The sequence below is a fragment of the Vulpes vulpes genome, chromosome 14, assembly GCF_048418805.1.
Source record: "Vulpes vulpes isolate BD-2025 chromosome 14, VulVul3, whole genome shotgun sequence".
NCBI classification, from domain to species: Eukaryota; Metazoa; Chordata; class Mammalia; order Carnivora; family Canidae; genus Vulpes; species Vulpes vulpes.
This window is the reverse complement of record NC_132793.1, coordinates 31,595,864-31,620,931: the sequence shown is the minus strand read 5'-3', so window position 1 is coordinate 31,620,931 and position 25,068 is coordinate 31,595,864. Positions and strand designations below refer to the sequence as shown.

The window sequence follows — 25,068 nt, the reverse complement described above, 5'->3', positions numbered from 1 at the left end:
TACCCCCATATTCATTAAAGGAATTATATTCAATTTCTCTTCAGAAACTTGTGCTATTATAAGAGTCTGTTTTTAGTGACCCAAAAAGCCAAAAAGAAACACAGAATCTCTGGGGCTATGGAGAAGAGCTGACTTGCTAGCTATCAGTGGCATTTCTGAGCCTGCTGCCTGCTTATTCCTGGAAGTCTGTGCAGGGTTACCAGCCAGGGGTATCTTATTCATTCTGTCCTCCCTTCTCTGATGCATGCTTTTTTCCATGTTGATCACATTACAGGGGTGTTCTGTTTTAGGCTAACCTGAATGACTTGGGTTCTTTTGCTTGTACAGAATCGAACAATTGGCTTACTTATATTCTGATTTGTCTGCTTCCATCAGTGGGGTGGATCAACAAAAGGACACCTACAACATATGATGGGAAAGCCAAAAAGACCCGTTTTCAAGAAAGGCAGCTACATCCCAGCCTGTGTACAACAGATGCCCCCCCCACCCCGAAAAAATTTGCATGTGCTATATTAGTGTGCACATTTCCTTTTTTAATATAACTGAGTTGGCTCCAGGCAAATAACATCTGACTAGGGGGAACTACAGCCGGAAAGTGTCGGCTACTCTTGCAGCTTACCACGTAAGGGAGTAGAATTCTCTAATTCCCAAGTTTTCTAGAGCTTCCCTTGACAGTTTTAGGACCATTTGCCTCACAGTCTTTCCCTCCCTTTGCCTTTCACCACTGTGCTCTAAGTGCATATAAATGATCCCTCTTGCCCACGATCTTCTAATATTCCCTGCCACCCTGTTTCCCTAAGCCAAGCCCAAACAGTCAGTTTTAGGGATCTTTGTGAAACTGTGTGGTTGTCTTTCCCCACATGAATCCTTTGAAATATTTCTGGTGGGGAAAACATTTGGTCCCAAACTCTTTGATCAAGATGAAGTCAACATTTTTCGAACAATAGTTCAAGAATTTTTTTTACTGAATTCAGGATAAAGTTAGATTGGATCATCTGTTCTGAGAATAATTTCTCGAACTAGCTACACTATGCAAATCACTTTAGGATTAAAAGAAATCAGGGCTCCTGGCTGGCTCAGTTGGTGGAGCATGTGACTCTTGATCTCAGGGTTGTGGGTTCAAGCCCCATGTGGTGTGTAGAGATTACTTAAAAATAAAATATTAAAAATAAAAAGTCAAGAAGAGTTTGGTCAGGTAATGTTGCATTGACTATATCTCTTAGCTATTGCTGAATAGTACTGGTATTGCCGTATTATTAACAATAAATTGATTCAACCATACTTCAAATAAAATCTGTATTATAATTTTGTAATAAATGCTATGCATCCACACATGGTATATAATATAATATCTATTATTACATATACTATAACACACGATATATAATATAAAGTTGTTATGGCAGACTCAAGAGCCCAAGGATTATAAACCAATAATAGAAGAGAAAACCAGAATTAAGGCATGACAGGATTCCAAGGACTGAAAAACTCAGTAATGTGTCAATTTCTTAAACCCTCATATTTTTTAGGCATCCTGAGACAGTCCAGCTGTAGAGGCAGATTAATTTACCAAAAATATACCAGCATGAACTATTCTGCAGGCTTTCCATCAAGGGTGCAGCCAAAAACTGTAATATTATCTTTGTTTCACTGATTGGGTAACTGATAGAGAGGTTAAGTAGATTCCCCTACGGTTTTACACGATGAGTTGGTAACAAAACCAGGATTAGAACCAAGTGGCATCCAGCATTAAGCAGGATGTGCCAGGTACATCTTCTGTGAATTGGCAGCCTTGCAATATTCTGAATATGACCCTTTTTTAAAAATCATCTGTCACCACACGATGGTATTTTAATATCATTGACTACATTCCCTATACTGTACCTTTCATCCTTGTGATTTATTCATTCCATTACTGAAAGCCGATAACTCTGGCACCTCCTTTACTCATTTTGCCCATCTCCCCACACTCCTCTCTTCTCACAACCACCAGTTTGTTTTCTGTATTTATGGGTCTGTTTTTGCATTTTGTTTGCTTGTTTATTCATTTGTTTTTTTTAAATTCTACATATAAGTGAAATCACAGAGTATTTGTCTTTGTCTGACTTATTTCACTTAGCGTAACACCAGAGAGTTCCAGAGAGTTCTCCTCCAGAGACTACAGGGTTTGAATACAAAAAAAAAAAAAAAAAAAAAAAAAAACAAACAAAAAAAAACACATAAGCCCCACAGGCAAGGGTTTTCTTAGAAGGCACAGCTCTTAGGAGTAGAAAGACTTCAGTGAAATCAGTCTTAGTCTCCCACATGAGTGTCTGTCCTCGTGAAATTACATTTAAAATTACGTCAGAACCAGCCCTAAAGGTTAAAAAAAGAGAGACATCCTACCTATTTCATTTTGTTCTTCAATAATGCAGGCAGCTTATGGTCTGAAATGCATATTCTAGGAACGCTACATTCTAGTCGAGCCACATTTAAGAAACTTACCTCTTCCAGCTAGAGTCACGGTCCATGCCCTGATGTGTACTACCCTAAGCACATGTGAGTACTGATAAAGTACATGTGTGTACATATTTTTGTAAGCCCAGTTCCTTGTTACTATGTCCTGCAGTTGAACTGGAAATCATTGACAATAAATGACAATAAAATAAGGATATAATAATAAAATAATGACTCCCACTTGGCCCATGATTCTGTATGTGGTACCCAAGTGTGCTTAGGGCTCAGTAGGTTGCTGCAGCCTGAGATTCACAACCCCCAACTGTTCTAGGTCTCAAATGGCTGAATTGCAGCCTCTACCCACCTTCTGGGAATTTTCTCTTCTTCCAAATCAGGAAACTGAAAGGGGATACCTTCTAGCTTGATCTTGATCATCCCAAATCAGCCATCTTCCTCAGGTATAACAGCAAGAAGCCAGCTAAGAGAAATAACTGAGAGCATGAGTTTTGCAGGCAGATCTGGGTTCAAGTCCAACCCTTGTAATTACTAGCCATGAGGCATTGGGCAAGTTACTTAAATTGCTCCAGTGTCCTGGTTTGGATTCCCTGGAAACAGATCTTGAGGCACCTAAGAATTTTCCCAACCACAGGGCAAAAGAGTTGGTTCTTTATCAGCTATTGATGGAGGGCTACTTGGGGTGGGCAGGGGGAGCATTAATTCCTTGGCCTTTCTGGCTGTCCCACCTCCCCTACTCCTTGCTCCCATAGGAGAAGGACAGACCCTCAGGCAAATAATTGTAGATGTGGGCAGTTGATAATCTATCCCTGGCCCCAGAAATGGTAAAATGTGAGAGGATATAGTCAGACCCCGACAGTAACCATTTTACCCAGCTGCATTTCTGCTGTCTCTAAAACCCACCTCACAGGGCCTGCACATAGTGGCCCTGTAGCCCATAGAAATTACTATCATTACAGCTGGGGCAGGGGGTGGAGGCAGGAGCTGAGAGAAGTATAGTGAACCAAACATATGCCTCTCCAAATGTGGCCACATCTTAATCCTCAGAACCTGTCAATATATCACCTCACATGGAAAAAAGGGGACTTTGCAGATGTGATTAAATGAAAGATCTTGAAATGGAAAGATGATCTTGGATTGTTCAGTTGGTTCCAATGTCATTACAAGGATCCTTATAAGAGGGAGGCAGGAGGGTCAAAATCAAAACAGGAAATGTGATTTTGGAAGTAGTGGGGCCAGGAGCCAAAGAATGCATATGGCTCTAGGATATGGAAAAGACAAGGTAGGAGGATCTCCCCTAGAGCCTGTGGAAGGAACGCAGCCCTGCTGACCCATGGTCAACTTCTTTTAAATTAATTAAACAAGGAGGCCATTAGATGAAGTGGTTCTAATACCTTAGCCTATGTAAACAAGCCAAACCCTAAACCCATACATGCCTCAGAGTTAAGAAATTGAAACCAATTACAATTGACTAGGCTCTCCCAAGTGAGGCAAATGCTTAAGCAGCCACTGCCAATCAAATAATGTTCTTGCTTTGCTTCCACTTTTTCTCTACAGAAGAGAAATAATGTTTCTCCTCGTTCCTGTGATAGAGCACCTCTACCCACTTCTGGTTTGGCACTGCTCAATTTGAACTCATTTTTGCTCCAACTCTTAAAATTTTTATTATGCCTCAGGTTATCTTTTCTGACCTGCAGAACTGTAAAATGATAAATTGTGTTGGTTTTAGCCACTAAACTCATGGTAATTTGTCACAGTGGCCATAGAAAACTAATATAGAAGGGTATACAAGGGGGCACCTGGGTGGCTCAGTGGTTGAGCATCTGCCTTTGGCTCAGGTCGTGATCCTGGGGACCTGGGATGGAGTCCCACGTGGGGCCCCCTGCAGGGAGCCTGCTTCTCCCTCTGCCTGTGTCTCTGCCTCTCCCTCTCTCTGTGTCTCTCATGAATAAATAAATAAAATCTTAAAAAAAGAAAAATACTTAATATGTAATAATATTTCCTATGAGCTGGCACTAAGTGCTTTGAGTATCTTGACTCCTTTCATCCTGAAACCAACCATAAAACATTTGCTACATGGAATGTAACTCATCTTGCCATATTGAATGTCCTTTTATACCTCTTCTTTTCTATAGCTTAATGATAAAAAGCTTTAAATTCATTTTATCATTACGGTTTCCTTATGCATTCAACCCGTTCTCTTCTGAGATAACATCTGGTGGCAAAAGCTTCCTCTTCCTGACAACCAGAGAGTGGAGGCTGACACAATTCCACCCAAAGCAAGTGAAAAAAAAAATTGGCCTTGGCTCCTTTAAGTCTCCCTTAATCCAGATGGATGCTCTTCATCCTTTGCGGTTTGCTCTGGCTTAGTACAGTCATACAATCATTTAAGGAAGATTCCATGCTGCTTTCACGGTCGAAGGTGCAGCTTAGACGAGAATCTTCTTTCCATCATCACCAATGATGAACTTTCCAGATTGAAGTGATGGAAACATCAGTGGTATGGCATTCCTGGAGTTCATTCTCTTTGCTCCCCAGGGAGAGCTCGACTTGGCTTGGGGTTATTGCAGCACGAAGTTCCTCACTCAGCTAGAAAATCCACCAGAGACTCAGGGCAGCAACTGTATTGCTGTGAATATAAAATCACCATGAATATAACAATCAAAGGTTTTGTATAATGGGAAAAGTCCTGGAGCTTGGAGAAAGAACCTCTGTTACCTTGCAGGTCAGTATGCTATTATATTAGACCTTCACTCTGTCTCTGTGTCTCTCTCTCCCCCTTTCACTTTGTTTCCCACTTATTTCTAAATAGTGTTACATATAGATAAAGGGGGAAAGACAACTGGGCCACCACTTCATGAAGAAACAAAGAATGATGGCTTATTAACAGCAAAGTCATTTAACCAAGGCTTTTAGGTACGGATTATGAAACTAAAGAACAAAACAAATGTTTGTTTGATTATGAATTGTCCTTGGGTTTCATGGAGGATTCAGACTCTTGAATCGAATTTTCACCTGGGTTATTGCATGTGTTTCCTAACCTGTTACTTTATCGATCTTCCCTTTACAGCTGTAAATTCTTCAGGGTAAGCCCACAGTCTTCTTTATCTTTGCTTCTCCAAATCCCAGGTGATTCCAAACACCTAAAAGGCTGCTTATTGAATGGAATGACAAGTTGACTGACTGCATCCATTCATACATGAGTAAATAAAGTTCACACTTTAGCATTGTTGAATTATTCCAGGTTGTAGCTGAATGCCCAGCCCGGAATTTGAGTGAACTCAGTGATCATTTGTTGTGATACCTGAGCCTTACCCATCCCCTTCTCCAGGACTCTCCAAAAGCCAGCCCTATTCTGGTGACTTCATTCCCCACATGCTTTGTCATTGCAGTGCAATTCAATAAGTATTTTTTGTGCTCTCGTGGAGAAAAGTGTGGTGATACCCACACCGTTAAGCAGTTTATAGCCTGCATAAAATTATTCAACTCCAACAACCAAATGACATTATAGTTGTGTACTGGTCTATTCCATGGCATTCTTGCCTTAGAGGTAAGGTAAACCATAGGTAAACCACTCCCAGAACAGTATGGAGATACAGGCAGAACAAAGAAACAAAGATAGGCCCCCTTAAAAAGAGGAGAGCAAAACAAAGGAATGAGGAAGAGTGAGACAGGAAATTCTACAGTACAAGGGACTAACCTGGAATTCAAAGGGGGAAGAGAAAACACTTCCTCTTTAAACCCAGAATAAGAAAATGTTTTCAAAAATAGAACAACAGAAAGGATTGTACATCTACGATTTGGGAAGGTCATAAGGAAAAGAGAAGAGGCTTCTAAGGTTTTAGAATCTGATATCCTTAAGGCTAGTTTCTGATATGCTTCTAGATAAGGTCAGGATTTCTCAACTGGCCATTAGAGATGCCCTCTGGGTGGGTGACCTTGGGTGATTTACTTGACCTCTCTGTGCCTTTTTTTTTTTTTTTTAATGCATCTATATACATCATGGAGTTGTAAGAATAAGTGAATCAACAGGCCTGGAATGATGCCTGGCATTTAGGGAGTATACTATAATTATTATCCAATATGATTACTTTTTGTTGTTGCTACTGCTGTTATTGTTAGAACAATTCAGCAAAATAAGAATCCAACTAATTGTTAGACATTGTTTCACACATATATCAAACAGGCCAAACAAATAAATAGCAACTTCAGTGACAAATAAAAGTGGGAGAGATCTTGTCTTTGACCTTTTAAACCATCTTGTACAAACCAACCACTTACAGGACAGCTAAGGATATTGTAGGGGAGGAAAAACTTTTCTTCCACCCTCTTATGCTCAGTACCTGAGGCCTGTGAACTAAACTGACAAAGGAGAGAAAAGGTTTGTCTCCCACGCATATAGGAGCCAACAGAAAAAATAGCTGACTTACCAAATGGTTAAAGTTAAATCCCTATGCACCTAATTTAGTAGAGGAAATGGAGGAAGGAGAAAGGCTTCTAGATTTCTTTAGGAAGATTTCTTTAGGAAAGCTTCTTTTCTTTAGGAGGGGGCACATGGCTGGCTCAGTCAGTTAAGCATCTGCCTTTGCTCGAGTCATGATCCCAGATTCCTGAGATGGAGTCCTGCATGGGGCTCCCTGCTGGGTGAGGAATCTGCTTCTCCTTTTCCTTCTGCCCCTCCCCCAGCTTGTACTTTTTCTTTCTCAAATAAATGAATAAATAAAATCTTTTTTTAAAAAAAAGGAAAGATGAATGAGTTTTTAGAACAGGTGAGAGATAAGCACTTTGTGATAACATTTGTCTTTACAGGTGTGAATGGTATTCCCGTCTTCATAAAACTCTTCCCTCCTAGGAGATTTATAGTAGCCTCATTTCCCAGAAATTGCAGCTTTTCCTCAGATATGGGAAGCTCAAGGAGGCTTTTTTCTGCATCTGTTGAATCTCAAAAGTCTTAGGCTTAAAATAACCTTTAAGCTAATTCTGGGGTTCAAATGGACCTCTACAACAAACACACAAAAAAGTTCATGGAATGCTTGGAATAAGACTTCTTGTTGTTTTGCTTCTCTTTTTACAAGGTGTGTGTGTGTGTGTGTGTGTTTCTCTTGAGATTGTAATGAACATGATCACACCACAAGTAAAGTTAGAAGTGGGTCAGAAGGCGCTCTGAAGCCTTATTTGGTTGCTGGAGGTCATTAAGCGTGGCTGACCCTAACACAATGTTAAATATGCATACGTCAAAAAAAAAAATAAGCTAGTAAGTAAAAAGTGCTACATATATTTTCTAATGTTAAAAATATTAAATTTAAATTAAAAATACTAAAAAGAATTCCTTTTCAAAGTATTTTTAAGGAAAAAAGCAGGTCCTTGGAACTTCCGTTGTCTCCTCCTGCCCTGTCCCACATTCACATGGTGATTTTTTGGGGGGTGATGGGCAGCAACTCACCTTTGCAGTGGCACTGCCTGCAGGGTGGGGTGCAGACCCTACACCAAGGTGACCACATTGAGATTCTGACATGGGAAGTGGAAAGTGAATATAGGTGAGCAGGTCTCTCTCTCTGTGTCTGTCTGTCTGTCTCCTTTAACTTTTCCTTTCATGCTGTCTGATCATCCTGGTAAGTGTTAACATGGTCATCCCATTTGCCTGCAACCGTGTTAGTCCCCTCACCTTCATCCCCATCCTCCTCCTCACCTTCATCCCCGTCCTTCTCCTCACCTTCACCTCTATCCTTCTCCTCACCTTCATCCCCATCCTCCTCCTCACCTTCATCTCCATCCTCCTCACCTTCATCTCCATCCTCCTTATCACCTTCATCTCCATCCTCCTCCTCACCTTCATCCCCATCCTCCTTCTCACCTTCATCTCCATCCTCCTCCTCACCTTCATCCCCATCCTGCTCCTTACCACGGAGCCTTCTTCCTCCACCCCATCAGCCTCCTGATCCTGGTCTACGGGTTAGCTTTCCCATGAGCAGGGATGCTTCTCTCATTCTCTGCATCCTACACGGAGTCCTTCTTCCAGTCCCCAGAGGCCTGCTAGCCGGGGGGTGGGGCACAAAAGGGGGAGTAAAATGCAGTGCCAGGTTGGGGACTCTGGTGACAAAGCTATGGAGTCTGCTGTGGCAGAGAAGACACACAGAGGTGGCCACAGGAGCAGAAGAGAGAAACTGCAAAGAGCAGCCAGTCTAAGACAACTTTGTTTCCAGGACACCCAGGCTGACATAATCGCCAGACCTCACATCAGAATCATTGGGAATATCCATACATGAACTTCTTACTTAAGGGTTTTTAAATCAGTGGTTTTGCTTTAAAAGATCCAGCCACCAACACCCAGGAAAGTACATCTAGTGACTCTCCCCATTCTGCTCCCTAACCCCTTCAAAGAACTCTCCATTCACCCAATTGTCTCAATCTGGTGCTCCCAGCACCATCTGCCTCTCAGGTGAGGAAAGGGAAGCTGGGAGAGTCCTGGTGTCTCGACCCAAGTCCCGCACACAAGTCCTTACCAGGTTTCCTGCACCGAAATGGAGTCCCCTCCTTCCACAGTCACTGAGCGAGGACACCTCTGTGACAGCAATGCCTTTAAGACTCAGAGTACAGCCAGCATGCAGAGGTGGACACCACCCAGAGGCTAGGCTCTGCTTCACTGTGGAGCAAGTTGAAGCACAGCCCGTTTCTGCTCAGCTTTTTTTTTTTGACCTTCATGCCCTGATCTTCCCTGGTATCCTCCCTCCACAAATCTCCCCACTGTCCCAGAGAAAAGGGATCTTGTACCACAGGTATAACAGGCATCTTTCTTCCTTCCTATGGCATGTGGATTTAAACAGAGCCTTCTCCTCTTTATAAAGAAGTTTCTTTCTAGATTGCCATTCTTTCTAGTAGCCCTGAAGTGAGGCCAGGATCATGGGGGCGGGGGGGGGGGGGCGGGCGGGCGGGGCAGTGTGTCTCCCTGACAAGTGTACATGGAATAGCTCAAGGTATTTAATTATCTTGCAGACTGGAAACAGTAAGTCAGGAGGCTTAGGCTCTAGGTTGGCTCTTCTCTTAGTCATTTTGTTTTTTACCTTCTCCAAACCTTGGCTTTTTCATCTGTCATATGGGAAACTATCCCACCCTATTTAATATTAATTCTTAAAGTCAACATTAATGTGAACATCAAATAGAACCAAGCCTGATTGCTCTGAAGGCTCTAAAATATTCCATTTGAGGGCGGGCAGGATAATTTTACTAAAATGCAAACCTGTATTTATTTTGTATGTGTAGCCAGCCACTAACATCTTTAAAGTAAAAGCAGCTCTTTCAGTTTCCAGGGAAGCTGAAGGTCACTAAAGATGAGGGTCAGGGTGTGAGGGCCTTTGTGGGACCAGGGGTGCAGTGGTATGCAGTAATTGTAACAGGTGCTCTGGTGTCTTGTCAAGATCCTCACTTCAGGACCAAGAAACTCACCGCCTCCATTGCCAGGAGGGTTGGCCCCTGGTGGCTACCTTAACCAAGGCTATGTGCCCTTCCTGGGGGTAGCCTGAGTCCAAAGATGGGTTGCTTCCAGTCAAGACAGCTCTGAAGGGCCACCCAATTCCAGAGCTCTGAGTGGGTTTGGTTGAACCTGTACAGTGGCAGCATCACAGCCATTTCCCAATCTGCCCAACCCCTCCTCACTTACTTCCTCTAAAGTATTTTGTTCCCAAAAGTTCTCCCCCTAAACTTCCCATATGGAGCTCTTCATTTCAGACTCAGCTTCCCTGACATGGGGAAAGGGGCTGCCAGGCATGCTAAGTGTGCGAAGACCTCATTCTTAGCTCTGCCAGTACCTGCGGGAGGGACAAGGTTTCATAAGAGATGTTGCATCTCTGGGCATAGTGGGTGCTGGACCACAGAGAGACTACAAAAGTCTTCTTGAAGTCTGTGTCTCCGCCTTCTGCATCATCTCCCTCTGGCCCATAGATTAAATGCTGTCTGCATTAGCCAACCAAGAAGTCACCAGGCATTTGTTGTGTCTAGGGCAAGCCCCTGGTGTCCTCTCCTGGGTTTGTGCCTGCTATCTTATGTACCTTGGAGCACAATCTTTCTGGAGTCCACTGTCCTCATGTTTCCCTTGGCACCTAAATAAATTCCCAGGGTGATTGCCAGCATTCAAATAAACAACCCTGACCTCAGCCTGAACTGAAGGGGGGGAGTAGGGAGTCACCTCGGATAACCTTTTCTCCCCATTTATGGAACACAGACTTTAGCACATGGCCCAGTAGGACTATGACTTAAGTTATTTATATTCAATACCCACATGTCTTGAATGAGAAACTCATAACCAGCCAAGAAGGACATGTCAGGGACAGTGATTTATGTTATGGCACCGAGAGATCTCATAAGTGGGAGGTGACTTATATGACATGGGCACCAACCAATCCACTGGATGCCAGCCAGTCAGAACAGGTACCTATAAGCCAGCTGTGCTGGATTGTACCAGCAAGGCTCTACCCTGCTGAGCCCTGCATCACTGACTCTCCATAAAACATGAGGGGTAAGTGCTGTTTTAGTTGGGTTCCTCCAAAAAAGCACGATCTGAAAGAAGGGCGTGGGTGTGGGTAGCCTGCCTGGGAGATGATCCCAGGAAGCAGGAGTGAGGGGTGGGGAGAACAAAACAGGGAAGGGCAAAAAGCCAACACAAGTGTGTTACCGCTGTGGGCATCTGAGGCTCAATCCCACTGGGACCTTCTGAAGAACCATGGACAAAGCAATCAGAAGTGTTCTACCAGAGGATGGAGGCTGTGGCATTTAACTGTTGATTCCATCCCCCATTAGATGAACATTGCTCCCTCCCAGGGCATTAGCTCCCTTGCACTTTCCAGTTACCTGAATTTGCCCAAGGGAACTTCCATTGTCTTTGAGAAAGCAGAGTAGTTTCCATGTAAGCTTTATAAAGAATGCTGACAAAGCATGAAAACTGACTGTCAAAGGTGTGCTAAAATCAGTTGAGAAGGTGTGACATAGGACATCACAAACATCTGCTAAAAGTGCTTAATAAAGGTACAGATGAAGTGCACCAAGATGCACTTTTTTTAAATAATAAATTTATTTTTTATTGGTGTTCAATTTGCCAACGTACAGAATAACACCCAGTGCTCATCCCGTCAAGTGCCCCCCTCAGTGCCCGTCACCCAGTCACCCCCACCCCCCGCCCTCCTCCCCTTCCACCACCCCTAGTTCGTTTCCCAGTTAGGAGTCTTTATGTTCTGTCTCCCTCTCTGATATTTCCCAACATTTCTTCTCCCTTCCCTTATATTCCCTTTCACTATTATTTACATTCCCCAAATGAATGAGAACATATAATGTTTGTCCTTCTCCGATTGACTTACTTCACTCAGCATAATACCCTCCAGTTCCATCCACGTAGAAGCAAATGGTGGGTATTTGTCATTTCTAATGGCTGAGGAATATTCCATTGTACACATAGACCACATCTTTATCCATTCATCTTTCGATGGACACCGAGGCTCCTTCCACAGTTGGCTATTGTGGCCATTGCTGCTAGAAACATCGGGGTGCAGGTGTCCCGGCGTTTCACTGCATCTGTGTTTTGGGGTAAATCCCAGCAGTGCAATTGCTGGGTCGTAGGGCAGGTCTGTTTGTAACTCCTGAGGAAGCCCCACACAGTTTTCCGGAGTGGCTGCACCAGTTCACATCCATCCCCGCCAGCAGTGCACGAGGACCGCCACGGGCCGCGTCATCCGTGGGCAGGGGAAGGGCCCCGGCTCCGGTTCCGCGCACCTGAAGCACCGCGAGGGCGCTGCGCGTCTGCGCGCCGTGGACTTGGCCGAGCGGCACGGCTGCGTCAAGGGCACCGTGAAGGACATCATCCACGCCCCGGCCGCGGGGCACCCCTCGCCAAGGTCGCCTTCCGGGATCCGGGCGGGTTTAAGAAGCGGACGGAGCGGTTCATCGCCGCCCACAGGGCCATGTGCTCCCGGCGGGCGCTGGGCGCGAGGGCCCCACCGTGCGCTGTCCGGGGAAGCCTGGACACAGCGGCGAGTTCGCCCGAGCCTCCGGGAACCAGCGACCGTCACCTCCCACAGCCCGGAGACCAAGAAGACCGAGTGAAGCTGCCGTCGGGTTCGACCAAGGTCATTTCTCCCGCCAACACAGCCGAGGCGGGTGTGGTCGCCGGAGGTGGCCGCATTGACAAGCCCATTCCGAAGGCTGAAGGCTGCGTGCCTACCGCAAGTACAAGGCGAAGAGGAATTGCTGGCCACGTGTGCGGGTGTGGCCGTGAGTCCTGTGCAGCATCCTTCTGGAGGTGGCAACCCCAGCACATGGGCAAACCCTCTACTATCCGCAGAGATGCCCCTGCTGGCCGCAAAGTGGGTCTGATTGCTGCCCCCCGGACTGGGCGTCCCCGGGGAACCAAGACTGTGCAGGAGAAGGAGAACTAGGCTTGAGGGGCTCAATAAAGTGTGTCCTTCTGCCAAAAAAAAAAAAAGAAAGAAAGAAAGAAAGAAATCTGGAAGTGTGGGAGAGGACAACATATGCTTCTTGTCTATCCAGCAGTCCTTCCACTGGGGAATCACCTTTCTCTTCTCATTGTAGTTGTGTTTGCTCTATGTAGCATGCAGAATAATGGTCCCCCAAAGATATCCATATAACAATCCATGGGACCTATAAATATGTTACATTGGAGGCAAAGGGGAATTAAGGCTGTGGAAGGAATGAAGATCATTGGTCAGCTGACTTTCATGTGGAAGATTATCCAGTGGGATTATAATCCTCTGGATTATCCAGTGGACCCAATGTAATCACCATGTCCTTTTAAGTGGAAGAAGGGAGACAGAACTTGAACTACAAAGATGACAGCATGACATGGATGTTACTGGCTTCAAAAGTGGAAAAATTGGGCACAAGCCATGACACACAAGAGTATTCTATAAGGTGGAGAAGGCAAGGAAATGGATTGTCCTTTAGAGCCTCTAAAAGGAAGGCTGTCTGGCCAAAACCCTGATTTTAGCCCAGTGTTTCCTATTTTAGACTTCTGACCTCTAGAACTGTAAGATAATAAACTTGTTATTTTAAGCCACTAAGTTTGTGGTAAATTATCATAGCAGTGATGAGAAACCAATACACTCCATCTGATTTGAGGCTGACTGGGCCAATTTGTCACTCCAGGGATGGGATCATGACCTAGTCATTCATGTCCCAGGCCACAGTGATTCATGCAAGAACAAGCACATGATCTAGGCAGGACTAGGCCTCTCCCAGGGCTAATGGGAAAGATGCATCCTTAACTGGGATATGCTGTGGCCTCCATTGTCCTTCCACTGACCCTTGCGATTATAGGCCTCCCACCAAGATTGCAGCAAAGGGAGTGAAAGCAACGAGGATGTCTGCCTGTGGGAAGCTTTCAAGAGCTGAGCCTGGAAGTGATGGATTTCACATCTGCCAAACTTCCTTTAATCAGACCAAAATCCCATGGTTCCACCCCATATCAGGGACACTGGGAAATGTGGTCAGGAAGCCCCAGGAGGTAAGAGGAAAAGAATTTCAGGAATAGCTAGGCATTTCTCCCTCATTAGCTTGAAATCCTTCCCTTTCTAACCCAACTGGAATTTATATTCATCCCCATAGATTCATCATGAACATAATCACTTATTTGAATATGTCTGCTCAAATTCTACTTTTCCAGAAAGAGCAACAGTGACCACCTTTCCTCCAGCTCCTCTTGGGTACCAGTATTTTTGTTTTCACAATGTTTATCAAGGAATAGAGAAAGGGCAGCTGCTGAGGTTAAGAGAGTGCTATCAGAAAACCCGAGGGATTTTTTCCACCCACACATGCATTTCCCCACAGATAGCATATCTGTCCCCAAAGAAACCTGGCTCTGACTCAGTGAGGTTCAGCACCAGGGTGAGCCACAGCTCTTAATGGGGATGTGTGGGGTGGAAGAGGACTGAGGACCACGCTGTACATTTATCACCCAGACAAGCAAATCTGGTCAGAACTTTTACTTGCATGAATTTATTATCAGATAATTGTGTATCATGCCACACAAGTCAGATCATGACCCCTAGAATATAGCCACACTTAATAAAGCCCTCTATAACTGCAACTACGTGTCAGATTATACTTGTTACTCTTTCTTTCTTCCTTCCTTCATTTCTTTTTCTTTCTTTCTTATTTTTAAAAGATTTTATTTATTTATTTGAGAGTGAGTGTCAGTGGGGGAGGTATGGGGGAGGGACAGGGAGGAAGGGAGAAGGATAAGCAGACTGCACACTGAGTGTAGAACCCAACTTGGGGGCTTGATCCCAGGACCCTGTGATCATAACCCGAGATCAAAACCGAGAGTCAGATGCATAGTCAACTGAGCCACCCAGAGGCCCCTATTGTGTGTGTGTGTGTGTGTGTGTGTGTGTGTGTGTGTGTGGACTTATTGCAGACCTGGTGAAGTATGTGGACCTCTTTCTTAGAATAATGTTTTGAAATTCATAAAACAAAATATTTAAGGATACAAAGGAAACCAATTATATTGAAATGCGCCTACCAAAACATTTAAAACTAAACAAATGTTTGTTATATATGCCTCTTTTTTTAAGATTTATTTATTCATTTTAGGTGGGTGGGGGGCAAAGGGAGAAGGAGAATGTACAGTTGAGTGGTATTAAGTATATACATATCACTGTGCAACCATCACCACTATAAATCTCCACAGCTTTTTTCATCTTGCAGAATTGAAACTCTGTGCCTATTATACAAGAAATCCTCTTTACCCCTTCCCTCATCTCCTGGCAACTACTGTTCTACTTCCTTTCTCTATGAGTTTGACTACTCATAGAGTAGTGTACCCTCACCAGGAACACCTTCTCTGGTCTGTGCCTGGTAAACCTCACCCCTTGCACATGTGTAGGTGTCCTACCCCTACCTCTGGGCCCCGACTGGCTCAGAAGTTCATGCCACCCACACTTCAAAGGGCCAACACCTGCAACTTTCTGCCTGAGAGCTTTTTGAAGTTTCTGGTAGCTGCTCTGCATACATACACGACACACCAGAAGTATCAGGAAATTAATGCCCCCAGAAAAAAGCTCTTAGCCAATGATGAGAGGAGTTGGTCATCCTCCTGTCCTATTGATCCTCAAATATGACAGTTCTGAGGCATAGTCTACACTGTTTCCCTGCACCTCTTTACCCTGAAAGGATTGGGCACTGTTTACCTACAACGGGTCACTCACTTGATGATTCATTTTTATTGTTTTCTTACCTTCCCCTGCCTCACTTTCTTGTTCCTCTGCTAATATTTCCTGGGATTATCACCTAAAACAGCTACCTGCCCTCAAATCTTTGTTTTGGGGCAAGTTTCCCAGGAAGTCTGAAGTGAGACACTGCTCCTTCAAAACCCCATTCAAACTCCTCCTTCCTCAGAAAGACTTCTCCACTCTCCCTCACAGTTGGCTGCTCCCTCCTCTGCCCATAGTCTGGGGCACACTCCTTGAAGTTCATATGGCTCATATTGCCAGGCTGTGGTCAGTTTACACATCGGGTGTATAGGGTTTCTATTGCCGCTGTAATGAATGACCACACAGAGGCTTAAAGCAACACCCACTTCTTATCTCACAGTTCTGTAGGTCAGAAGTCCAGGCAGAGCATGGCTCAGCTGGATCCCTTGCTTCAAGTCTCACAAAGCTGCAATCAAGGCACTGGCAGGTCTTTATTCCCTTCTGGAGAGCCCGGGGATAGATTGACGTCTAAGTCCAATCAGGTTGTTGGCCAAGTTGTTTCTCATGGTGGTAGGACTGGGGTCCCAGTTTCCTTTCTGGTCATCACCCAAGAGCCAGTCTTTGCTCCTTTGAGAGACTTCTTGGGTTACTCAGGCTTTCCAACTACCCCACCTCGTCCCCCCCAGTGCAGTAAAGTAGGTCAGATCTTCCTTACAGCTTCAACCTCTCCTACTTCTTCTGCTATGTCTCTCTGATTCCAGTGAGAGAAAGTTCCCTGCTTATAAGGCTTTACATGATTAGATTAGGCTCAGATGATCCAAGACAATCCTGTTTCAAGATCCTTACCCTTAATTCCATCCACAGTCTCTTTCGTCTTGAAATGTAACATATTTACAAATTGCAGGGATTTGGAAGTGGACATCTTTGGGGGCCGTTCTGCTTACCACATCGTCTTCCCCCACTCTGTCAGTTACCTTCTTCTTAAAGAAAATTCAGTGGCTTAAACCAATAACTATTTTGTGTCCTTATGATTCCATAGCTGGGACTGGGTTAGGCTCAACATTTCTTCTGCTGCGGTGCCAGTGAGACAAAGCCTCAGAGTCCCACAACAGGAAGCCATGCTGAAAAGTCTTCCTCTCCTCCCTCCCTGCCTCACCTTCCCTACTTCCTCCTTTGGGCTTTCTGTGATCTCCTCTCAAAGAAAAGGCTTAAACTTGTGTCTTTATCTTAGGGCTTAGACCTAATGCTTTCCTTATTGTTCCTGTTACTTGCTGGCGTTGTCTTCTCACCATGTTTCTCCCTGCTCTCAATCTATCTGGAAGTATGTCACCTTTGCAAAATGTTTTCTGTTCTCATCCAAAACACAATCAGATCCCATTCCTGCCTTACCTGATGGCCCAGACCCCAGGCCTTCTTATGATCAAAAGTCAGTCTTTCTAACTACATCTGTCCTGCTTCAGCCGTGTGTGTCCTCACAGTTTGAGAAAAATAGTCCAATCACCTAAATAAACTTTATGCTAGGCTATAGACTTTCATTTCCTACTTTTTTCTATTACATTCTGTAACTTCCTTTCCCACCCCCACCCCCAAACTCCTGGCCTGAGCCTGAAAGGACTGGCTGGTAATTTCTGTTCCTTGATGAAGAAAGCCCTGTTTACAGCCAGAGTTTCCTCTTCTGTTACGTAAGGATCCAGCAGCCATTTCTTCCTGATGCTGTACAAGCAGTTTACATCAAGCTGTGTCTACATACAGCGAAAGAACAATTGCAGAAAGCTTAACCACTGAGCCACCCAGGAGCCCTTACAAGTTTGGGTTTTGTTTTGCTTTTTGGCACGTAGAAGTGAGGACATTCTGTGTTTAGACTATGGCTGTGCAGAGGGACTCTGATCCTAAGCTTTCTGCAATTGTAGATCTTACCATAGAAATGGTAACTATGTTGGGACTGTTGTGCCCAAGATTGCGAATCTGAGAAACCACCAAGGAGCCGACACCTATGCAAGCGCATGAGGGTTTATTAGCAAGCTCGAGCTTGGGTCCAAGTATACCCGACACAGCGGTGCAGGGACTTGGACCCCCAAGGTGGGTTACAGCTGGGTTTTTTATAGGCTGGTCTAGGGGATTTTCAGAAGGGGTGGAGGAATTTCTCAAGTTCTGTTTACATTCTGATATGGGGCTTAAGGGCATTGAGCTCTGTTCTCATTCTAATATGGGACTTTCTACCACGGGCTTAGGCTCTGTTGTCTTTCTGATATGGGATTCCTTGCGAGGACATTGAGGACATTCTGCAGTTTTTCCTATAAAGTTCAGCTCTTATTCACAGGGGCCTAAGATGGCTGTACTTATGCTAATGCTACACCTGAGGTGGAATGGCCTTGATTTTTCTCGGCCTCCACAGGGACACCTGGTTAAGCATCTGCCTTTGGCTCAGGTCATGATCCTGGGATACTGGGATCAAGTCTCAGATTAGAAAAAGAGATCAGATTTGTGGTCCCTAGAGGCTGGGACTGGAGAGTGAGAAAATTGGAAGAAGGTGGTCAAACCGTACACATTTCCGGTTATAAGATAAGTCAGTACTGAGGATGTAATGTACAACATGATGACTGTACTTACCACTGCTGTAGGATACATGGGAAAGCTCATAAGAGACTAAATCTGTAAAAATTCTCATCAAGAGCAAAAAAAAATTTTTTATAACTATATGAAATGAGTGGGTGTTAGCAAAACTTTCTTGGTAATTATTTCACAATATATGTAAATCAAGTTATTATGTTGTACTCCTTAAAGTTGCACAGTGTTATATGTTAATTATATCTCAATAAAACACAAAGTTAGGATTAAAGAGCCATGATTTAAAACCTTAAGGGGGGGATGAGTGAAATAGGTGATGGGGATTAAGTAGTGCACTTGTCATAATGAGAACTGGGTGTGATGTATGGAAGTGCTGAATCACTATATTGTACAAGTGAGACCAATATAAAAGTATATGTTGACTAGATTGGAATTAAATTTTTAAAATAAATAAATAGGGGCGCCTGAGTGGCTCAGTCAGTTGAGCAGCCAACTCCAGATTTCGGCTCAGGGCATGATCTCAGGGTCAGGGGATCAAGCCCCACATCAGGCTCTGCACTCACCAGGGAGTCTGCTTGAGATTCTTTCTCTCTGCCCCCTAAAATAAATAAATAAATCTTTTTAATAAATAAACAAATAAATAAAATCCTTAAAATAGTAATAATAATAAATCACTGAGGAGAGAATTATGGTTGGTTAATTTTTTTCTTTGTATTTTCTTTTATTTCTTGGAATTTTACAATGGTCATGTTTTACCTTTATGATCAGAGGAACAATAAGGGGATTTCTTTAAAAGATTAATTGTCCAATCAGCCTGTTTAATACCTAATATGGAATAAAAATCCTATCTTAGATTAATCAGCCTCTTCCCTTTCCAAAGTGGTTAACCTGAGGCCATCTGGTTATTTAGTGGCTGACTAGGGCGTCTAATTCCTGGGATGACCCAATACATTGGTCATTCTTAACGTGGAAACCCCAGAAACTAACTCTGAGAGGAAGACTCAGAGTAATAGTTATGTGGGAGGTGATCCCAGGAAGCCCAGGGGGAGGACAGGGGGAGGAAATGGGAAACCGCCAATCAAGTGAATTACCAAGGGACTACCATTGGGAGAGACAGAGTTATGTCTGCAGGGGAGTAAATGGATGAACTTTTTTTTTAAAAGATTTTATTTATTTATTTTTAATTTTTAAAAAATTTTATTTATTTATTCATGAGAGACACAGAGAGAGAGAGGTAGAGACACAGGCAGAGGGAGAAGCAGGCTCCATGCAGGGAGCTCGTCGTGGGAGTCGATCACGAGACTCCAGGATCACGCCATGAGCCAAAGGCAGGCACTTAACCACTGAGCCACTCAGGCGTCCCTTAAGATTTTATTTTAAACTAATCTCTACACCTGTTAAGGGGCTCAAACTTACAACCCTGCATGGTTTTCTGCATGGATTTTGTTTTGTTTTTTTAAGTTTTCATTTATCTTTTTGAGGGAGAGTGAAAGCGAGATCACAGATTGAGAGGGAGAACCAGATACCTTGCTGAGCGGAAAGCCTGATGCGGGGCTCGATCCCAGGACTCTGAGATCATGACCTGAGCCAAAGGCAGAGGCTCAACCGACTGAACCATCCAGGTGCCCTTCTGCATGGATTTTGATTTTCAAATTGTCCTTCAAGGTCCAAAAGAACTTGTTATACAGGAAGAAGGGGAGGAAGTTTGTGAAACTTCTTTCAAATATTAAATACTCTATAAAGTATTGTATAATTCTGTCTTTAAGTATACTAAAATAGTGTATAAAATAATAATCGTAACTAGTATACCTACTATTATAACTAGTATATCTACTATTATAAGAACTCTTTTTCTTACTTCATTTCCCATAAAACCAATTAGCCAAAATACAACTTACTCCCAAATCAAAACAACTTTTTTGGGTATTGGCTGATTAAAAAAAATTTTTTTTAAATATTCAGTAGAAATGCTTTATTTGAGCCTGTGGGAAAAGACATTTGATTGATCTAGATCGTTGCCTTGCTCTGAGGAAAATGTTGTCACTCATCCAGAAAGTGTGTGTCTCTTCTCTGGGGACCAGGGCTCCACCAGGGCAGAGGCCTGAAGCACCACAAAGGGGTTGCCTTAAGGCAGCATCAGAGGATAAAGTAGTTACAGGTGAGGGCAACCAGGATGACAAAACAACTTGCTGTCTACGTAAATGTGTCGGAGATAGGAATGTACAGTGGAATCTTTTCTCAAGTAAAAAAATAAATAAATGTCAACATAGCACAATCACATCGTTACCTGTCTTATAGATGGAAAAGCAAATGTCACATTTCTCTGACATAAAAACATGAAACTGGCCTAAAGTTTTCTGAGTAGTTTTGCAACACTGCCAGGTGTTTGCCCTTCTTCCAGGATATTAAACTGGCCCCCATCCATTACTGACCTTTAAACTGAAAGCATAATGTGGACTGTTTGTTAGAAATTGGTGATAGTGAAAATACAACATCGAAGTGGTGACATTTCTGTTTTACAATTTTAGGGGGGTGATTTCCCTTTCATATAGCTCTGTATTTCATAATCAATTTAATGGCAAGTTAAAATTATTTGGAATGAAAAAGTCATAAATTTGTATTTTAATTTTTTTTAAAGATTTTTATTTATTTATTTGGCAGAGAGAGAGTGTGCACGCATAAGCAGGGGGAGGGGCAGAGGGAGAGGGAGAAGCAGGCTTCCTGAGAAGTAGAGAGCCCAATGTGGGTCTCAATCCCAGGACCCTGGGATCATGACCTGAGCCCAAGGCAGGCACTTAACAGACTGAGCCGCCCAGGTGCTGCCAAATTTGGATTTTAATCAGATCATATTCTCTGATTTTTTGGGGGTGGTAAAACAAATGCCAAGAATGCCAAGAGTCTATAATGTATTTTAGATTTTTTTTTTTTTTTTTTTTTTAGCAATCTCTACACCCAACATGGGGCTTGAACTCACAATCCCAAGATCAAGAGTTGCATGCCCTTCCAACTGAGCCTGCTCAGTGCCCTAAGAATGCCAAGAGTTCTATAATAGAAACTGAATCTATTTCTCACCCCAAGTCTGAAATTCTCAGTCTTCTCCCCAAGAGGTAACCATTTCTTGTTTTAGACTATGGTCTCTAAAATATCCCATGAGCACATAAGCATGCTATAGCTTCAAAAATTTTAAACAAACACAAACTTTCTAACACCTGTGGTTTCAGAGTATCTTTTTTTCCAAATATTCTCTTTTTTCCTTCTTTTTAAAAATATCCATTCTTTCTTATGTAGAAGAAAAATCTTGGAACTCATTTTCTAAATGACTTGCATTTCAATACACTCTCTTGAAAGTGACAAGGAAACATGGGAAACCAAGACTGGTTTTAGATGTTTTATTATGAATAAATAAGTTAGCAAGTGTTTGTTCATGAAAGCACCTACATGTGCTCCGGCCTTCATGAGCTGTATGTGTAGAAAACTCAAGGAACGGAAGATGTGAGGAATCAACAAAAGGCATATTTTGTAATGACTGCTATGAACATTGGTAGCATTAACATGTGCCTCTTAGTAATAATATTCTGTTGGGACTTCAATGACACTATTGGGGATTATGAGGCATAACAATGTAAATAGTGCTCTTTAACAGGGAAATGCAAATTAAAATAACAAGGAACTATGATTTCAGAGCCATTAGGTTGGCAAAGTTTTCTAGTCCAATCATCTGTGGTAAGAGTGGGGAATTCAGGGGCATCTGGGTGGCTCAGTGGTTGAGCGTTTGCCTTTGGCTCAGGCCATGATCCCAGGGTTCTGGGATCAAGTCCCGCATCAGGTTCCCTGCAGGGAGCCTGCTTCTCCCTCTGCCTGTGTCTCTGCCTCTCTCTCTCTCTATGTCTCTCATGAATAAATAAATAAAATCTTAAAAAAAAAAAAAAAAGAGTGGAGAATCAGAAATGGGGGCTTTCATCTCTGGCCTATGGAAGTGAAAATTGGAATAATTATAATAGGGGGCAATTTTGTAATACTTTAGTAATGTTAATGTGTACATCACCTCAACTCAACAAACACACTTTTATGTATATACCCAAGCGAGTTTTTCACCAATGTGGGTCAGCCATCTCTAAGTAAGCCTGTTCATTGATTGCAGTATTGCTTATGATTGTAAAGTGATGGGATACTATAGAGCAGTTAAGGAATTAATGTATGAATTGGAGCTACATTTTTTCCAGCATGGATAAAGTATCAAAAATATAATGGTGAATGAAAAAAATCAAGCTGCAAAAACACATGTAAAAATCTAACACCATTTAAGTACATTTGTGAGCCATACAATCAATGCTTTGTTTTGTTTTGGATACATATGCTCCACTGTCAGATCCACCCTCCAGCCTTCTCCACCACGCTCTGGCCCTGGGACACTTTGAGAACTTCATTAGGGGGGCACTTGGGTAGTTCAGTCGGGTAAGTAATCAAATAAAATATTAAGTTCCTTTGGCTCAGGTCATGATCCCAAGGTCCTGGGATTGAGTCCCACATCGGGCTCCCTGCTCAGCGTGGAGTCTGCCTCTGTCTTTCCCTCTGCCCCTCCCTTTGCTTGTTCTCTCCCTCACTCTCAAATAAATAAAATCTTGAAAAACAAAAAAACAGTTCTTTAGGGAGCTCTCTTCCTGTTGCTTTAGTTGGGTTCATCCAATTGGAGGCACCAATAGGAGTCTGAGGGGAGGAGGAGAAGGAGGCTGGGGATTAACTCTGTCGACCTACTGCCTGCTGCCTCCTTAGCAGGCTGCATTTGTTCACTGAACACCAGAGCTGCCATCAGGTAGCCAGCTCCTGGGACGGCAGGTCTATCTCGGTACTTCTACAAGTCCCTCCAAGTCTTTTTTTTTTTTTTTTTAATTTTATTTATGATAGTCACACACAGAGAGAGAGGCAGAGACACAGGCAGAGGGAGAAGCAGGCTCCATGCACCGGGAGCCCGACGTGGGATTCGATCCCGGGTCTCCAGGATCATGCCCTGGGCCAAAGGCAGGCACCAAACCACTGCGCCACCCAGGGATCACCCCCCCCCCAAGTCTTAACATGATGATGACTCCCTTCAGTTGCTACCCCCGAGGTACTTCACCATCCCATGTGAGTTTTCTCATCACAGTCTACACATTTGCCAATAGAACCTTTATTAGACTACCTCAGTTAGCTTATTGCATGTGCCTGCCACGGTCCTGAATGAGGCACGTATTTATGTGGAAAGATTTAAAACTATGCCTGCTAATGTTATACACTCAGTTCAGGAGACAGGTCTACTCTGCAAAGGGAAGTAAAATTAAGGATGGAGGAGTAGAGGAGGGGAGAACTTTAGCTCTACAAAGTTTTTTTAAAATAAAATTTAAAAAATCACAGCAAAAGCTATTATGTGTAAGTACTTTATATCAGTGAAATCTGGGTGATTAATACATGAGTGTTGTATGACATTTTGACCTAAGTATTTCTAAAGATGTTTTCTTTTTTCTTTTTTTAAAGATTTTATTTATTTATTCATGAGACACAGAGAGAGGCAGAAATACAGGCAGAGGGAGAAGCAGGGCCCATGCAGGGAGCCTGAAGCAGGACTTGATCCCGGGTCCCCCGGGATCATGCCCTGGGCCCAAGGCGGCGCTAAACCGCTGAGCCACCCGCACTGCCCCAAGATATTTTCTTTTAATAACAAGCTTTAGAAAATGAGATGCTTCTTCAAAGAGATCTACACAAGAGCGTTAACATGAGGTTCATGCTGAACCTGATGGGACATTCTTCTCCCTCACCCTGGAATCTCTCTTCTCCAGTATTTCTTCCAAAGACTCAAGAAAAATTCTGCACAATTGGATGAGAACATTCCATCCTCTTTGCTTGAAGGTTATGAGACAGTGCAGAAGTGCAATTAAAATGAACACACATGACGAAAACAAGATAAAATCAGCCCCCGTTCAACTCTGGAAGGCATCATGGTGGGTGACAGCCAGTGTGTTAACACGACATCATTTAGGGATGCCTGGCTGGCTCAGTGGGTAGAGCATCTGAGGGTTGTGAGTTCCAGCCCCAGGTTGAGTGTAGAGATTACTTAATAAAGTCTTGGGGATCCCTGGGTGGCTCAGCGGTTTAGCATCTGCCTTTGGCCCAGGGCGTGATCCTGGAGTCCCGGGATCGAGTCCCACATCGGGCTCCCTGCATGGAGCCTGCTTCTCCCTCTGCCTGTGTCTCTGCCTCTCTCTCTGTGTGTCTCTCATGGATAAATAAATAAATAAAATATTTAAAAATACATAAAAATTAAAAAAAATAAAGTCTTAAGGGGCACCTGGGTGGCTCAGTCAATTGAGCATCTGCCTTTTAATTTCAGCTCAGGCCACGGTCTCAGGGTTGTGAGATGGAGCCCTGAGAGATGTGGAATGTGAGATGGAGAAGCAGGAGTCTGCTTCTCCCTTTTCTTCTGTCTCTCTGACCTTCCCTATCCCTTGTGTGTACTCTCTCTCGCTCTCTAAAAATAAATAAATAAAATCTTTTAAAAAATAAAATAAAATCTTTAAAAAAAGACAGATCATTTGTATTGTCTGATCTCTACAAAGTAGTCCTAACCACAGCCTGAACTCATGTTGCTAAGGAAGTTGCTTGTATAGCCAAAATAGACACAAAACAATATCGAAAGTTACACAATTGGTCAACTTCCCTGAGAAAAACATTTATAACTCTCAAAAATTTAGAGCTCAGAGTCAAAGGCTGTGTTGCCTTGCCTTTAAGTACGCGTGGTTGTAGTTTTAAGGTTTTTAAATATTTGTATTGCTTTCCATAGTATTTACGCAAGTTAATTTATTGCTGTGAAAAAGTAAACAAC

General features: G+C 43.3%; 1 long non-coding RNA gene and 1 pseudogene across 1 annotated transcript; one reads left to right on the top strand and one right to left on the bottom strand.

The window, feature by feature from the left end:
• Positions 1–1,279: 1,279 nt before the first annotated feature.
• On the bottom strand, positions 1,280–9,202 carry LOC140595388 (uncharacterized). Its single transcript, XR_011996961.1, has 2 exons — positions 8,955–9,202; positions 1,280–5,080 (listed from the first exon to the last, which is right to left on the bottom strand). It is a non-coding gene; the product is annotated as an uncharacterized lncRNA (long non-coding RNA).
• Positions 9,203–10,956: 1,754 nt separating this feature from the next.
• On the top strand, positions 10,957–14,614 carry LOC112930029 (large ribosomal subunit protein uL2-like; annotated as a pseudogene).
• The last annotated feature ends 10,454 nt before the right edge of the window (positions 14,615–25,068 follow it).